This window comes from Triticum urartu, chromosome 2 (assembly GCF_003073215.2).
Source record: "Triticum urartu cultivar G1812 chromosome 2, Tu2.1, whole genome shotgun sequence".
Classification (NCBI taxonomy): Eukaryota; Viridiplantae; Streptophyta; class Magnoliopsida; order Poales; family Poaceae; genus Triticum; species Triticum urartu.
In genome coordinates, this window is record NC_053023.1 from 61,702,609 (window position 1) to 61,720,329 (window position 17,721).

Sequence of the window (17,721 nt, forward strand, 5' to 3'; positions counted from 1 at the left end):
ACCGCTCCCAAAGAACGTCGGTTCATAAGTTCCATGAAAAATAATCCAATTTTAATGTCAATATGGAAATATATAACACCCCATAATGAGGAGTCGTGTATTCCAGTAACCATGCTGCGACGCTCTCGGGTGACTTCATAGACACCACCACCAAAAAAAAACTCGCCCCCGCCGTCGATGAAGGAGGTCGAGTTTTAGCAGACGACGACGACATATAATTTACAGCTAACCTATTGTCGCCTTCCTTCGCCTTTCCTCAACTTGTCACCGCTCTGCCGCCTCCTTGCCTTCTTTCTCCGGCCAACAATAGTTTTGGTGTTCCGCTTACGCGGCTCCTCGTGACTCGCTTGTTCTTCCTATTGGTGCTTGGTGTCTGCCTTATGCGGCATGTGCTAGATCGCCCGCCTACATCCAGCGCGCAAAGATGTCATCTTCACCCTTATAGGTAGTGAGGACTCATCGGGATTCATGTCTACCCCGTCCTGGTTGGTGCCGTGTTCTATGGGTGCAATATCACTAGCCTCATGTGTTGCTCTGGCCGTGGCTAGTCAGTTGTGGTGTCGGGTATGTTTTGAGAGAAATCCCACCTCATATCAAGTGTCCGAGTTGAACGCGGAAACGTTAATGCATCATTTACCTCGATGGAGGCATGATCCTGGAGTTGAACATCTGTTCCTAACGTCCGGGTAACCAGCGTTGTGTCGTTGCTCCCTACGGCTAGCGCAAAACCTTGCTCTGTTCATGGTATGATAAGGGTGTGACTCATGGCGAAATCCTTGACGCGGTGGGCGTCACTCCCCCTTTTGAAGGTGTCCTAATGGAACATTCGCCCTTACCATTGACATGGGTATTCTCACTCTACTGCCCATGACAATATTGGTGTCATCTTAGGCATCACCGTGCTGCCATTCATCTACTCCGTGCACTTTGTGGTACCATCAATGCCAACTCCTTATTGTTCTGCATGCTCAAGTGCCTTCCATGACATTCCATGTGTTGCGATGACGCCGTGCTCTTGGTGCAGCCTTAGTAGATCTTTGCTCTTTGATGGTGCAAGCTGCCCACTCGAATTTGCAAATTGCTCCGATTGTCCTCATGGTGGATCCTGCAATCAAGGATAGATCGTGTTCGTTGGTGGTCTCATGGCTAAAAGGCTCATGCCTCTTGTGCGGAGTTTTGCGATCCATGATGATGAAATTCATTGATTGTGTTTGTTCTAGTATCACGTCATGTGCATAAATGACAAGTATGCAGGTGTTGTTGGGGTATAAACCGCTAGGTCTCGGTACAGTGATGCCCTTGGACAGTGTGAGTGGCACTCCTCCATGGTGATGGTTGTTGTGTACGCCAACTAGGCAGTGCTTTGTCATGTGCAGTCACTTCGCCCTTTCCTTTTTTTCTCTATTGTAATCATTCAATGCTTGAATTGTATCATCACAACCTATGTACCTGACCAATGATTTCCTGTACAGGATGTCATGACCTTGGTCTTGTAACGTTCCTTTTTTTGGAATATCACTACTAAGGAAAAGCCTAGCAGTAGCGCGGGTTTTGGGTGTATCAGTAGCGCGGGCGCCCGCGCTACTGATACGGCGCCACAGCTAACTTGTAGCAGTAGCGCGTGTTGACACGCGCTACTGCTATACATGGTTAGTTGTAGCGTGCATTGCAGTACAACGCTACTGCTAATTATCTGTAGCGGGTCTTATACCCCGCGCTATTACTATTACTTTCAAAAGCAATAAAAATATCTCGATCCCATGCGTGTTGTCAATGGCAGCAGTTGTTCGATCCAGCGATGGTTGGGGTCGCCGGAGGCATGAACAAGCAGCGGCAGACCAGATCCAGCGGTGGCTGTTGGAGGAGGGCCTGTTTCCATGGAAGAGCAAGGCAGCGGCGTGGGGCTCCTCTTCCCGACCATGCCAGATATGGTCGTCCATGGCGACTACCTGCACGGGCATGGACATGGGATTGTGAGTCAAATCAGAGGGAGAGAGAGAGAGAGAAAGAAAACCGAGGGAGAGAGGAAGGAGATGGAGGGAGTAGCTGGGCTGGTCACCGGTGGTTAGGTCTCTGGCGTGGTGGCGCGAGGCGGCGGCCTCCTAGACGCTGGTGGAAGACCGGCGAGCTCCTAGACGACGGTGGCGCGAGGCGGCGCCCTCTTTCGGTGCCATGGAGGAGGCGGGGCGCATGGGCAAGAGGTCAATGTGAGAACGTATGGAGACAGAGAGGAGGGGGTGGCGGAAGAGAGGAGGGATTTGGGGGAGGGGGAGGACGGGTGGGGAAAAGGTGGTGGGTGCGGATTAGCAGTAGCGCGGTACGTAAAACGCGTTGCTGCTAAGAAAGTAGCAGCAGCGCGCTTTCGGTACAAGCGCTACTGCTAACCGGGACCAAAAGTGTGCCTGATTTGAAAATTAGCAGCAGCGACCTTAGAAAAACCTCGCTACTGCTACAACTATAGCACTAGCGCGGCTCGCGGCACCGCGCTGCTGCTAAATGGAGTTGGGTGGGCACTGTCGGTCGATATTTGTAGCAGCGCGGGTTACGCTGAGCGCGCTACTGCTAAGCACTTTTCAGTAGCGGGTTTTCCACACCCGCGCTACTGCTAATTAGCAGCAGCGCTCCTTTTTGAGCCGCGCTGCTGCTAAGATTCTGTGTATAGGGTTTTCCCTAGTAGTGTATATTTGGGTGGCGAGTCTTTCCCCTCGAGTGGCAGCTTAAAAGAAAAGGAAAATTAGCATGACCATAATAGAAGGTGCTGCATACATTTATGTGTTTTAGATCGATGTTCTTATGTTTTGTTTAGAAAGTGGATTTTCTAGAATTCCCCAAAGATCTAGATCCAGGGCTAACTTGTAGCCCTAGCTGCCCCCGACAGGGTCGTCAGTAGCTCGGTGCTGCAAGCAGGCTGACTCCTGCCATGGTGCTGTAGTGATGGTGTGACCGACATATCATGTATTAGAGGTGGGGAAGACATCGCTAGGCAAAAAGCATGTATATGACGGTGTCTGCTAGTGTCGTGCTCCTCCATGGAGCCATCCTCTTGGTACTATATTTTTTCTGCCTCCCACAGTTTGGCTCCTAGAGAAATTTTAGATATGGGGTTCTTCGGATCTAGCGATGGTGATGCATCTGTTTTGTTCTTCCTCCTTGGAGACATCACCTAAAATCTTGGCCTATGTTGGGCGATTTTTCTTCTCCCCTTCTGGACAATCCTTTGGCCCGGATCCTCTGTAAGCCTGGTTCTGGTCATGGTGCCCCGCTCGGGGTCTACCTGGGCATCATGGGGTCCTATTTGTTGGGAATCATTGCATGGAAAACAAAAATTTTCTACGCACACGCAATGATCTATCCATGGAGATGCATAGCAACGAGGGGAGAGTGTGTCTACATACCCTTGTAGACCATAAGCGGAACCGTGTAAGGATCGATATAGTTGACTAGAGGGGGGGGGTGAATAGGCAACTAACAATTTTTAGCTTTTCCTTACCAATTTAAGCTTTGCATCAAAGTAGGTTGTGTAGATATGCAACTAGGTGAGCAACCTATATGATGCAACAACAACAAGCACACAAGCAAGCAAGGGAAGCAACACAATATAAGCTTGCATAAGTAAAGGTACGAGATAACCAAGAGTGGAGCCGGTGGAGACGAGGATGTGTTACCGAAGTTCCTTCCCTTTGATAGGAAGTACGTCTCCGTTGGAGCAGTGTGGAGGCACAATGCTCCCCAAGAAGCCACAAGGGCCACCGTATTCTCCTCACACCCTCACACAATGCGAGATGCCGTGATTCCACTATTGGTGTCCTTGGAGGCGGAGACCGAATCTTTACAATCAAGGTCGGGGCAATCTCCACAACTTAATTGGAGGCTCCCAACGACACCACGAAGCTTCACCATAATGGAATATGGCTCCGCGGTGACCTCAACCGTCTAGGGTGCTCAAACACCCAAGAGTAACAAGATCCGCAAAGGATTAGTGGGGGAATCAAATTTCTCTTGGTGGAAGTGTAGATCGGGGCCTTCTCAACCAATCCCTAGAAAATCAACAAGTTTGATTGGCTAGGGAGAGAGATCGGGTGAAAATGGAGCTTGGGAAGGGAAGAGGTGGTCAACTCGGAGAAGAAGACTCCCCTTAAATAGTGATAGGAAAAATCCAACCGTTATCCACTTACCCAGCCCGCAACATGCGGTACTACCGCACCAGACATGCAGTACTACTGCGGGGCACTACGGTACTACCGCTTGCGCAACAGGAGCTAGACCAGCCCTGTTGCGTTGAAGCAAAGAGCGGTAGAACCGTTGGGGCGGTACTACCGCTTGCCCTTGTGGTACTACCGCAAGGCAGGGTTTTTCTGGGCTGGGAAGGCACGGACGAATAAAAATACATCCGTGGCTACTTCCGCTGAGTTTCGATCTGTGCAAAAATCCGACACGGTACTACCGCAACCAGGAAGCGGTACTACTGCATAGGGCGCGAATGTAAAAAATTGCATCCGCCCCTACTTCCGCTCATGCTGCTATGCCCGGCCCGCGGCCACGGTACTACCGCACCCGGGGAGCGGTACTACCGTGACCCCAGCCGGTACTACCGTGGGCCTCTACGGTACTACTGCTCCCATGAGCAGTACTACCGCATGCCATAGCACCGCAATCACTAGGAGTCCTTCATTTTGCAGAGACATGGATAAACGGTGGTTGCTCTAAAGAGGCAAAGGAAAGGTGGTGCAAAAGGAACAGACGTGTACGTGATGATTCCACCCAAACCTTTCCAAAGGGGCCCCCTCTTAATAGTACGGCTTTTCTACGACTCAAATCCACCGAAAAGAAATGTAGGAAAACTCCTTCTTCACTAGATTCCGAGGGGCAACGAATCGTCTTGTGCCTAAATCATGAGATATCTGAAATGCTCAATGCACACGATTAGTCCGCAAATGCATTGTCATCAATCACCAAAACCACTTAGGGATAAATATGCCCTTACAATCTCCCCCTTTTTGGTGGACTGATGAAAATACGGGATTTGCACATAGGGATATAAAATGAAACATAGGCAAACCCAACATCTATAAAATATAGACGGACCCCCTAGATGTGTGCTCTCTAGAGAAATGCTTTGGACTGCACGACACACATACTAGGATCAACACTCCCCCTATATTTTATGGAAGAGGCATATCTTGCAACAATATAACTAACACTAAGAAAGGAGGCATGGTAATGAGTATGAGCATATAGTAAGGACACTAGATAGCATGGGTTCACGGGCTACTAATCATGAAAGACAGTAAAATAGGCTAGAGTGCATATGTCTTACACCATATGATAGGGAACCAGGACTCACGAGCACAAACCAAACCAAAGCAACACACACAAAGGAAGGTCCAACGAAACAAACACAAAGAGACTCGAAAGCAAATCCTACGCTCTCTCCCCCTTTGGCATCGAGACACCAAAAAGGTAGAGAGGACACCTACGACATAGGTGGTAGCATCCTCTGCAGAGATCACTCAGCATGCTCCTCATCTAACTCGGCAGCTGGCATGGTCTCCTCCTCTGACTCGGTCCACTGATAGCCCTGCTTGGATAACCATTCAGCCTCTGGAGTGATGTTCATCTCTGACCCGCTCTCCACGATCTCATCGAATGTCCTCAAGATCCTCTTGTCACGCTGGCAACTCTCCTTGGAAGCAACATGGGTCCTGTACTGCCCCTTGGCTTGCATACATGATAGGGTCTTCATCTTTGCCTTCAGCTTCTTAGCCCAAGAGGGCTCAGTAGATGGAGGAGCATACCCAGCAGAACTGTCCTCAGTCTCCTCCTCCACCTCAACCTCGTCCTCATCCACATTCATCCTCGCAGCCTCAGCCTCAGCCCTGGTAGTGGTATTTGCCCACTTGTTCTTCTGACGCAACTTGATAGGCTCGTGGCGGGTCCAGTTTGGAGCAAAAAAGTCTTCCTCTGAAAACATCTTGTCCCAAGTCTTCGAGATCAGAAGGTGCAGGTATGGACCATAGATGGGAACTTTGCAATTGTAGACCGCAAACCTAAGCTCATTCCACATGATATGAGATATGTCCAGAGGCTGGGTGGCATGACGACGCGCCTCCTCACACAGAAGCAACATATCCACGAGATAAGAATGCACCTTATCTTTGTCACCGATGCATGGAAAGAGAGTGTTGCGGAAGATTCAGTGCATGACATCTAGGAAGGGGTTGAGCACCCAAGACTGAGTGCCATTGGGAAGCTTCTTCTCCACAAGAAACGGCAGAAGCTTGTCCTTGTTGGCGGACTCGGCGTTGCCGTGAGGGCGGGCGCCAACAGGCACATCGGGCCCATCATCATGGACATGCAGCAGCGTCATGAATTCCTTCCAAGTAGCAGACACCTTCTTCCCATTGGTCATCCAAGTCATAGTCCGCTCCCCATCCGTGTGAAAGTGGACGGAGGCAAAGAACTGCGCCACTAGCTCCGGGTCAAAGTCCATCTGGAACGTGATGAAGTCTTCAATGCCAAACTGCTCCACCAAGTCTAGTGCCTCACCAAAGTAGTTTCGGTCCTTCCTCAGATGATCCATATCAATCCACTGCATTGGGACACAAAGGTTGTGCTTGGACTTGATCACATCAATGTATATGAGATTCTGCTGCTTGGTCCAGAACAACTCACTTCCTCTGACATTCTCACGAGGATTCACATAAGGATTGATCCTCCTTCGAATGATGACTCAGATAGAGGCAGCTCATCCATGCCCTGAAATGGCTCCTTGTACCTGTTGGCAGTCTTCTTGAAATTGTGTTGTTGGGCATTGGAGCCCTCCGGAGCTTCTTGATTGTGAAGATGCTTGGAACTTGTGTCGTGGCTTGGTTTCGAGCGACGGACATTGGAGCCACCACCTATGACACACAACACCAGAACACACAAGAGAAACGAGAAGGATCAATGCAAAGACCATAGCCAAAACAAGCGAAACATGTAGAAATAAGATTGGGTAGTCTCCACAAGGTAGTTTCAAAGTCAACGGCAGTACCTCACCACTAAGCAGAAGTAAAATTTTACTGCTGCTCTAGCCGCAGTAGTACCGCACCGGGATGGCACGGTAGTACCGCGCCGAGAGCGGAAGTAAAATTTTACTTCCACGCCCTGAGTGGTAGTACCGCTCCAGAGGGGCAGTAGTACCACACGAGGCGGATGTGGCCAGAGTGGTAGTACCGTACGGGAGGTGCGGTAGTGCCGCTCGGAATCAAATCCGGCACGAAACGGATCTAGGCACATCCGCAACTTTGGATCGGTACTACGGTTGATCAAAAATACTATGTGGCAACATACCAAATAGCATCTCTACTGCACTACTACTCTCCAACATCCTTCTCTTGCAAAGATTGGGCCTAAAATCTCACGATCAACATGCATTTCCCCAAAACCTAGAAGCAAAACAACGAAGCAAAGAGAGAGGGATTTGGGGAGAAACCTTGTTCCATGGCAAGAGGGCAAGGTGGGGATCGATCCCACCGGTCGGAATGCGAGGAGAGCGGCCGGAGAAGGAGATCCCGTGAGGTCCTCCAGCGCCGTTTTTGGGCAGGAGAGAGAGACGAAGTGGGGAAACTGAGTTGAATGGGTATGGGGGAGTTGGAACTCCCCCTGCCCGCTCTTGACCCCCACCCGCTCGCGATGGCGCGGTAGTACCGCGGGTCATCGCGGTAGTACTGCCCGGGCGGAAGTACCGCACGCAGGGCAGCAGTACCGCTCTTCCAGCGGTAGTAAAAATTTACTATTGTGCTGGTCGCGGTAGTACCATGCTCATCTGCTGCGGTAGTACCGTGGCTTGCTATGATAGTACCGTAGACCCAAGAAAGTGCACATTTCAACAAAGAGGAGAAACACAGCCTTTGCACAGCAGCGTTCAAGCGACTGGACACGCAAATGCACACACACACGAGGCAGCTCAAACACAAACATGGCTTAACAAGAAAGAAAAAGGCAACAAGGAACAAACACTAACCAAAACCTCTCTAGAGGAGAGGGCGGTGGCCGAAGCCACCTATGTTTGAGTCAATTGGTATGGCAGCACGAAGAATTATCCTTGGGCCCATGAACAAAATTCGTCTTTGAAGCACAAGTACCATAAAAAATGGCTAATGTGAAAGATTTGATCAATTTATGCATAATGGGGGGAGGGAGAGTTCATTGAGAGAACAACATTGTTGGGGAACGTAGCATAAATTCAAAATTTTCCTACGTGTCACCAAGATCTATCTATGGAGTCATCTAGCAACGAGGGAGGGGTGGATCTACATACCCTTGTAGATCGCGCGTGGAAGCGTTCAAGAGAACGGGGTTGATGGAGTCGTACTCGTCGTGATCCAAATCACCGATGATCCTAGCGCCGAACGGACGGCACCTCCGCGTTCAACACACGTACGGAGCAGCGACGTCTCCTCCTTCTTGATCCAGCAAGGGGGGAGGAGAGGTTGATGGAGATCCAGCAGCACGACGGCGTGGTGGTGGAAGTAGCGGGATTCCAACAGGGCTTCGCCAAGCGCTGCGGGAGGAGGGAGGTGTGTCATGGGAGGGAGAGGGAGGCGCCAGGGCTTAGGTCTGGTTGCCCTCCCTTTCCCCCACTATATATAGGGCCAAGGGAGAGGGGGGGCGCAGCCTTGGCCCTTCCTCCAAGGAAGGGTGCGGCCAGGGAGGAGTCCCTCCTCCCCAAGGCACCTCGGAGGTGCCTTCCCCTTTAGGACTCTTCCTTTCCCTTGATTCTTGGCGCATGGGCCTCTTGGGGCTGGTGCCCTTGGCCCATATAGGCCAAGGCACACCCCCTACAGCCCATGTGGCCCCCGGGGCAGGTGGACCCCCGGGACCCTTCTGGTGGTCCCGGTACAATACCGGTGACCCCGAAACTTGTCCCGATGGCTGAAATAGCACTTCCTATATATAATTATTTACCTCCGGACCATTCCGGAACTCCTCGTGACGTCCGGGATCTCATCCGGGACTCCGAACAACTTTCGGGTTACCGCATACTAATATCTCTATAACCCTAGCGTCACCGAACCTTAAGTGTGTAGACCCTACAGCTTCGGGAACCATGCAGACATGACCGAGATGTTCTCTGGCCAATAACCAATAGCGGGATCTGGATACCCATGTTGGCTCCCACATGTTCCACGATGATCTCATCGGATGAACCACGATGTCAAGGACTTAATCAATCCCGTATACAATTCCCTTTGTCTATCGGTACGATACTTGCCCGAGATTCGATCGTCGGTATCCCGATACCTTGTTCAATCTCGTTACCGGCAAGTCTCTTTACTCATTCCGTAACACATCATCCTGTGATCAACTCCTTGATCACATTGTGCACATTATGATGATGTCCTACCGAGTGGGCCCAGAGATACCTCTCCGTCACACGGAGTGACAAATCCCAGTCTCGATTCGTGCCAACCCAACAGACACTTTCGGAGATACTTGTAGTGCACCTTTATAGCCACCCAGTTACGTTGTGACGTTTGGCACACCCAAGGCACTCCTACGGTATCCGGGAGTTGCACAATCTCATGGTCTAAGGAAATGATACTTGACATTAGAAAAGCTTTAGCATACGAACTACACGATCTTGTGCTATGCTTAGGATTGGGTCTTGTCCATCACATCATTCTCCTAATGATGTGATCCCGTTATCAATGACATCCAATGTCCATGGTCAGGAAACCGTAACCATCTATTGATCAACGAGCTAGTCAACTAGAGGCTTACTAGGGACATGGTGTTGTCTATGTATCCACACATGTATCTGAGTTTCCTATCAATACAATTCTAGCATGGATAATAAACGATTATCACGAGCAAGGAAATATAATAATAATCAATTTATTATTGCCTCTAGGGCATATTTCCAACAGTCTCCCACTTGCACTAGAGTCAATAATCCAGTTCACATCGCTATGTGACTAACACTCAAGGTCACATCCCCATGTGACTAACACCCAAAGAGTTTACTAGAGTCAATAATCTAGTTCACATTACCATGTGATTAACACTCGATGAGTTCTGGGTTTGATCATGTTATGCTTGTGAGAGATGTTATAGTCAACGGGTCTGAATCTTTCAGATCCGTATGTACTTCGCAAATTTCTATGTCATCTTGTAGATGCAACTACTACGCTACATTTGGAGCTATTCCAAATAACTGTTCTACTATACGAATCCAGTTTACTACTCAGAATAATCTGGATTAGTGTCAAAGTTTGCATCGACGTAACCCTTTATAATGAACTCTTTTACCACCTCCATAATCGAGAAAATTCCTTAGTCCACTAGTTACTAAGGATAATTTGACCGCTGTCTGTGATCCATTCTGGATCACTCTTGTACCCCTTGACTGACTCATGGCAAGGCACACTTCAGGTGCGGTACACAGCATAGCATACTGTATAGAGCCTATGCATAAAGCATAGGGGACGACCTTCGTCCTTCTCTTTCTTCTGCCGTGGTCGAGCTTTAAGTCTTAACTTCATACCTTACAACTCAGGCAAGAACTCCTTCTTTGACTGATCCATCTTGAACACCTTCAAGATCATGTCAAGGTATGTGCTCATTTGAAAGTACCATTAAGCGTTTTGATCTATCCTTATAGATCTTGATGCTCAATGTTCAAGTAGCTTAATCCAGGCTTTCCATTGAAAAACACTTTCCAAATAACCTATATGCTTTCCAGAAATTCTACGTCATTTCTGATCAACAATATGTCAACAACATATATCATCAGAAATTCTATAGTGCTCCCTCACTTCTTTGGAAATACAAGTTTCTCATAAACTTTGTATACACCCAAAATCTTTGATCATCTCATCAAAGCATACATTCCAACTCCGAGATGCTTACTCCAGTCCTTAGAAGGATTGCTGGAGCTTTGCATACTTATTAGCATCTTTCAGGATTGACAAAACCTTCCGGTTGTATCACATACAACCTTTCCTCAAGAAAATCGTGAGGAAACAATGTTTTGACATCCTATCTGCAAGATTTCATAAATAATGCAGTAATCGCTAATATAATTCCAACAGACTCTTAGCATCGCTACGAGTGAGAAAGTCTCACCGTAGTCAACTCCTTGAACTTGTCGGAAACATCTTAACGACAAGTCGAGCTTTCTTAATGGTGACATTTACCATCATTGTCCGTCTTCCTTTTAAAATCCATATGTACCTAACAGCCTTACGACCATCAAGTAGTTCTTCCAAAGTCTACACTTTGTTTTCATACATGGATCCTCTCTCGGATTTATGGCCTCGAGCCATTTATCGGAATCCGGGCCCACCATCGCTTCTCCATAGCTCGTAGGTTCATTGTTGTCTAGCAACATGACTTCCAAGACAGGATTACGTACCACTCTGAAGTAGTACGCATCCTTGTCATCCCACGAGGTTTGGTAGTGACTTGATCTGAAGTTTCATGATCACTATCATAAGCTTCCACTTCAATTGGTGTAGGTGCCACAGGAACAACTTCCTGTGCCCTGCCACACACTAGTTGAAGAGACGGTTCAATAACCTCATCAAGTCTCCACCATCCTCCCACTCAATTCTTTCGAGAGAAACTTTTCCTCGAGAAAGGACCCGATTCTAGAAACAATCCCTTATTGCTTTCGGATCTGAGACAGGAGGTATACCCAACTGTTTTGGGTGTCCTATGAAGATGCATTTATCCGCTTTGGGTTCGAGCTTATCAGCCTGAAACTTTTTCACATAAGCGTCGCAGCCCCAAAATTTTAAGAAATGACAGCTTAGGTTTCTCTAAACCATAGTTCATACGGTGTCATCTCATCGGAATTACGTGGTGCCCCTTTTAAAGTGAATGTGGTTGTCTCTAATGCCTAACCCATAAACTATTGTGGTAATTCGATAAGAGACATCATGGTATGCATCATATCCAATAGGGTGCAGTTATGATGTTCGGACACACCATCACACTATGGTGTTCCAGGCTGTATTAGTTGTGAAACAATTTCCACAATGTCTTAATTCTGTGCCAAACTCGTAATTCAGATATTCATCTCTATGATCATATCATAGATCTTTTATCCTCTTGTCACGACGATCTTTCAACTTCACCCTGAAATTACTTGAACCTTTCAATAATTCAGACTCGTGATTTATCAAGTAAATATACTCAGCTTCTACTCAAATCATCTGTGAAGTAAGAACATAACGATATCCACTACATGCCTCAGCACTCATTGGACTGCACACATCAAAATGTATTACTTCCAACAAGTTGCTTTCTAGTTCCATTTTACTAAAACCGAGGCTTTCAGTCATCTTGCCCATGTGGTATGATTTGCATGTCTCAAGTGATTCAAAATCAAGTGAGTCCAAACGGTCCATTTGCATGGAGTTTCTTCATGCATATACACCAATAGACATGGTTCGCATGTCTCAAACCTTTCAAAAACGAGTGAGCCCAAAGATCCATCAACATGGAGCTTCTTCATGCGTTTTATACCGATATGACTTACGTGGCAGTGCCACAAGTAGGTGGTACTATCATTACTATCTTTTGGCATGAACATGTGTATCACTACGATCGAGATTCAATAAACCATTCATTTCAAGTGTAAGACCATTGAAGGTATTATTCAAATAAACAGAGTAACCATTATTCTCTTTAAATGAATAACCGTATTACGATGACATAATCCAATCATGTCTATGCTCAACGCAAACACCAATCTCGATGGTAGAGGGAGCGTACGATATTTGATCAACCTTGGAAATACTTCCAACACATATCGTCATCTCACCTTTAGCTAGTCTCCGTTTATTCCATAGCTTTTATTTTGAGTTACTAACACTTAGCAACCGAACCAGTATCTAATACCCTGGTGCTACTAGGAGTACTAGTAAAGTACACATTAACATAATACATCCAATATACTTCTATCGACCTTGCCAGCCTTCTTATCTACCAAGTATCTATGGTAATTCTGCTCCAGTGGCTGTTCCCTTTATTACAGAAGCACTTAGTCTCGGGTTTGGGTTCAACCTTGGGTTTCTTCACTAGAGCAGCAGCTGATTTGCCGTTTCATGAAGCATCCCTTTTTGCCCTTGCCCTTCTTGAAACTAGTGGTTTCACCAAACATCAACAATTGATGCTCCTTCTTGATCTATACTTTTGTGGTGTCAAACATCGCGAATATCTCAAGGATCATCATATATGTCCCTGATATATTATAGTTCATCACGAAGCTCAAGCAGCTTGGTGGTAATGACTTCGGAGAACCATCACTATTTCATCTGGAAGATCAACTCCCACTCGATTCAAGCGATTGTTGTACTCAGACAATCTGAGCACAAGTTCAACAATTGAGCTTTTCTCCCTTAGTTTGCAGGCTAAGAAAATCGTCAGAGGTCTTATACCTCTTGACGTGGGCACGAGCCTGAAATCCCAATTTCAGCCCCCGAAACATCTCATATGTTTCGCGACATTTCAAAACGTCTTTGGTGCCTCAACTCTAAGCCATTTAACTGAACTATCACGTAGTTATCAAAATGTGTATGTCAAATGTTCGCAACATCCATAGACAACGTTCGAGGTTCAGCGAACTGAGCGGTGCATTAAGGACATAAGCCTTCTATGAAGCAATGAGGACAAACCTCAGTTTACGGACCTAGTCCGCATAATTACTACCATCAACTTTCAACTAAATTTTCTCTAGGCACATATCTAAACAGTAGAACTGAAGCGCGAGCTACGACATAATTTGCGAAGACCTTTTGACTATGTTCAGGATAATTAAGTTCATCTTATGAACTCCCACTCAGATAGACATCCCTCTAGTCATCTAAGTGATTACATGATCCGAGTCAACTAGGTCGTGTCCGATCATCACGTGAGACGGACTAGTCAACATCGGTGAACATCTTCATGTTGATCGTATGTACCATACGACTCATGCTCGACCTTTCGGTCTCTTGTGTTCCGAGGCCATGTCTGTACATGCTAGGCTCGTCAAGTCAACCTAAGTGTTTCGCGTGTGTAAATCTGTCTTACACCCGTTGTATGTGAACGTTAGAATCTATCACACCCGATCATCACGTGGTGCTTCGAAACAACGAACTGTCGCAACGGTGCACAGTTAGGGGGAACACTTTCTTGAAATTTTAATGAGGGATCATCTTATTTACTACCGTCGATCTAAGCAAATAAGATGTATAAACATGATAAACATCACATGCAATCAAATAGTGACATGATATGGCCATCATCACTTTGCTCCTCTTGATCTCCATCTTCGGGGCTCCATGATCATCATCATCACCGGCATGACACCATGATCTCCATCATCATGATCTCTATCATCGTGTCTTCATGAAGTTGTCTCGTCAACTATTACTTCTACTACTACAGCTAACGGTTAGCAATAAAGTAAAGTAATTACATGACGTTTATGTTGACACGCAGGTCATAAATAAATTAAGACAACTCCTATGGCTCCTGCCGGTTGTCATACTCATCGACATGCAAGTCGTGATTCCTATTAAAAGAACATGATCAATCTCATACATCACATATATCATTGATCACATCCTTTTGGCCATATCACATCACATAGCATACCCTGCAAAAACAAGTTAGACGTCCTTTAATTGTTGTTTGCATGTTTTACGTGGCTGCTATGGGTTTCTAGCAAGAACATTTCTTACCTACGCAAGAACCACAACGTGATATGCCAATTGCTATTTACCCTTCATAAGGACCCTTTTCATCAAATCCGATCCGACTAAAGTGGGAGAGACAGACACCCGCTAGCCACCTTATGCAACTAGTGCATGTCAGTCGGTGGAACCAGTCTCACGTAAGCGTACGTGTAAGGTCGGTCCGGGCCTCTTCATCCCACAATGCCACCGAATCAAGATTGGACTAGTAACGGTAAGCATATTGAACAAAATCAACGCCCACAACTACTTTGTGTTCTACTCGTGCATAGAAACTACGCATAGACCTAGCTCGATACCACTGTTGGGGAACGTAGCATAAATTCAAAATTTTCCTACGTGTCACCAAGATCAATCTATGGAGTCATCTAGCAACGAGGGAGGAGTGGATCTACATACCCTTGTAGATCGCGCGCGGAAGCGTTCAAGAGAACGGGGTTGATGGAGTCGTACTCGTCGTGATCCAAATCACCGATGATCCTAGCGCCGAACGGACGGCACCTCCGCGTTCAACACACGTACGGAGCAGCGACGTCTCCTCCTTCTTGATCCAGCAAGGGGGGAGGAGAGGTTGATGGAGATCCAGCAGCACGACGGCGTGGTGGTGGAAGTAGCGGGATTCCAACAGGGCTTCGCCAAGCGCTGCGGGAGGAGGGAGATGTGTCATGGGAGGGAGAGGGAGGCGCCAGGGCTTAGGTGTTGCTGCCCTCCCTTCCCCCACTATATATAGGGCCAAGGGAGAGGGGGGGCGCAGCCTTTGGCCCTTCCTCCAAGGAAGGGTGCGGCCAGGGGAGGAGTCCCTCCTCCCCAAGGCACCTCGGAGGTGCCTTCCCCTTTTAGGACTCTTCCTTTCCCCTCTTCTCTTGGCGCATGGGCCTCTTGGGGCTGGTGCCCTTGGCCCATATAGGCCAAGGCGCACCCCCTACAGCCCATGTGGCCCCCCGGGGCAGGTGGCCCCACCCGGTGGACCCCCGGGACCCTTCCGGTGGTCCCGGTACAATACCGGTGACCCCGAAACTTGTCCCGATGGCCGAAATAGCACTTCCTATATATAATTCTTTACCTCCGGACCATTCCGGACTCCTCGTGACGTCCGGGATCTCATCCGGGACTCCGAACAACTTTCGGGTTACCGCATACTAATATCTCTATAACCCTAGCGTCACCGAACCTTAAGTGTGTAGACCCTACGGGTTCGGGAGACATGCAGACATGACCGAGATGACTCTCCGGTCAATAACCAACAGCGGGATCTGGATACCCATGTTGGCTCCCACATGTTCCACGATGATCTCATCGGATGAACCACGATGTCGAGGATTCAATCAATCCCGTATTCAATTCCCTTTGTCTATCGGTACGATACTTGCCCGAGATTCGATCGTTGGTATCCCGATACCTTGTTCAATCTCGTTACCGGCAAGTCTCTTTACTCGTTCCGTAACACATCATCCCGTGATCAACTCCTTGATCACATTGTGCACATTATGATGATGTCCTACCGAGTGGGCCCAGAGATACCTCTCCGTTTACACGGAGTGACAAATCCCAGTCTCGATTCGTGCCAACCCAACAGACACTTTCGGAGATACCCGTAGTGTACCTTTATAGCCACCCAGTTACGTTGTGACGTTTGGCACACCCAAAGCACTCCTACGGTATCCGGGAGTTGCACAATCTCATGGTCTAAGGAAATGATACAATGATACTTGACATTAGAAAAGATTTAGCATACGAACTACATGATCTTGTGCTAGGCTTAGGATTGGGTCTTTGTCCATCACACCATTCTCCTAATGATGTGATCCCGTTATCAATGACATCCAATGTCCATGGTCAGGAAACCGTAACCATCTATTGATCAACGAGCTAGTAAACTAGAGGCTTACTAGGGACATGGTGTTGTCTATGTATCCACACATGTATCTGAGTTTCCTATCAATACAATTCTAGCATGGATAATAAACGATAATCATGAACAAGGAAATATAATAATAACTAATTTATTATTGCCTCTAGGGCATATTTCCAACACAACACTCCCCCTATGTCCATGCCTACACCTAAACAAGACATCAAGATGAGTGTGGTGGGGTGTGCAAGGGTTCAAGCCACATTGCTCGAATCAATGATATTTAGCTCATGCCTTAACTCGCGAAATCTTGCTTCATCCAAGGGCTTCGTGAAGATATCTGCAAGGTTATCATGAGTGTTGACATAGTTGAGCTCGATCTCCCCTCACCTAATATGAACCCGGATGAAGTGATACCGAATCTCAATATGCTTCGTCTTGAAGTGTTGCACCGGGCTGAGAGAAATCTTGATGGCACTTTAATTGTCACACCAAAGAGGCACTTTGTCACAAGTGACACCGTAGTCCTTTAAAGTTTGCCTCATCCATAGAAGTTGTGCACAACAACTACCAGCGGCCACATACTCCGCTTTGATGGACGAGAGAGACACACAACTTTGCTTCTTAGGAGACCAACTCACCAAAGAGCAACCAAGGAATTGGCACCCTCTGGAAGTTGACTTCCTATCCACTTTGTCTCCCGCCCAATTGGAGTCCGAATAGCCCACAAGGTTGAAGTTTGCTCCTCTGGGGTACCATAAGCCAAAGTTTGGGGTATGAGCCAAATATCGAAAGATTCGCTTGACCGCCACATAGCGGCTTTCCTTAGGTGCGGCTTGAAACCGTGCACAAATTCCCACACTCAACATGATATCCGGTGTAGATGCACAAAGGTAAAGCAAGGAGCCAATCATGGAGCAATATTCCTTTTGATCCACCGCTTTACCATTGGGATCTATGTCAAGTTGGCATTTGACGGGCATTGGTGTGGAAGTCGGCTTGACATCACTTAGCTTGAATCTCTTGAGCATGTCTTGAGTGTATTTGGCTTGGTTGATGAAGGTTCCTTCTCTTCTTTGCTTGATTTCGAACCCGAGAAAGAACTTCAACTCTCCCATCATGGACATCTTGAACTTTGAGGTC